Source organism: Schistocerca cancellata, chromosome 3, assembly GCF_023864275.1.
Source record: "Schistocerca cancellata isolate TAMUIC-IGC-003103 chromosome 3, iqSchCanc2.1, whole genome shotgun sequence".
In the NCBI taxonomy this organism is placed as follows: domain Eukaryota; kingdom Metazoa; phylum Arthropoda; class Insecta; order Orthoptera; family Acrididae; genus Schistocerca; species Schistocerca cancellata.
Window position 1 is genome coordinate 403,083,013 of NC_064628.1, and position 1,148 is coordinate 403,084,160.

Sequence of the window (1,148 nt, forward strand, 5' to 3'; positions counted from 1 at the left end):
TAAAAAAGATAGTTCGTTTCATTGGTCACTTAAGGAAGAAGGAGCATTCTGTCTTCAGGCCACGTGTAGCCTACCGGTATCATCCGACCACCGCGTCATCCTCAGAGGAGGATGCTGATAGGAGGGGCGTGGGGTCAGCACACCGCTCTCCCGGTCGTTATGATGATATTCTTGACCGAAGCCGCTAGTATTTGGTCGAGTAGCTCCTGAATTGGCATCGCGAGGCTGAGTGCACCCCGAAAAACGGCAACAGCGCATGGCGGCTGAATGGTCACCCATCGAAGTGCCGGCCACGCCCAACAGCGCTTAACTTCGGTGATCTCACGGGAACCGGTGTATCCACTGCGGCAAGGCCGTTGCCAAGGAAGAAGGACAGGGAACTTTATTTTAATAGGTTACTGTGGTGGAGGGAGAACGTAACCTCTCTTGTCTATTGGCTCTTATGTTATGTGCCATGATTTGTGGTCACTGTCGAATGGGAAGTTGGTTCCTGTTTACCAAGTGCTGGACGTCGGCCGCGCGGCGGCAGTTACTCGCCGGTAGTGTTCGCGCCTCGTGTTGACAGTGCGGTCCGTTGGGCTCTGATCGCTGGCAGCCAAGATGGGGCAGTCCTGTAACCATGCCCCCTATTCATGTTATTAGGGTGTTTAAGTATTTCGATGGCCTCTCTGATTTTGCGCTTCGTCTTAACTGGCAGCTGAACGTTATTTCTTTTCGTCAGTCTTGTTGAAGTTCTGCCATTACAGATTTGTTGTGTTGCCCTAGACGAATATAGCGCTCGCGTTGCCGAATGCTCGTTGCTATTGGCCCGTGTATGTCTCTCCACATTCGCATTCCACCTTGTAAACACCTGCAGTGAGTAATGCGTCCACCTTGTCCTTAGTGGAGCCTAGCAAGTCCTGGATCATGGGACCACTTTAGAGGGCAGGCTGCACCCCAACTCGGCGAAGGTGCTTGCCTGTTCGATCAGTAACATTTTTCACGAAAGGTAAGCGCACTGTTGGCTGCGGTTTGTCTATTTCTTGCTTATGTTTCTTACTTGTGTTTGTCGACAAGGCTGTGTGGATCGAGTTATGGCTGTCGCCATTGGCTAGAAACGTTGTGCGTACCCTTTTATTCTCAGGTGTTATGTTTTGAACATCACTTAG

The 1,148-nt window shown here is 51.0% G+C and overlaps 1 pseudogene; it reads right to left on the reverse strand.

Annotated features, from left to right (window-relative positions):
• Nucleotides 1–244: 244 nt before the first annotated feature.
• Nucleotides 245–361, reverse strand: LOC126177817 (5S ribosomal RNA; annotated as a pseudogene).
• Nucleotides 362–1,148: the final 787 nt, after the last annotated feature.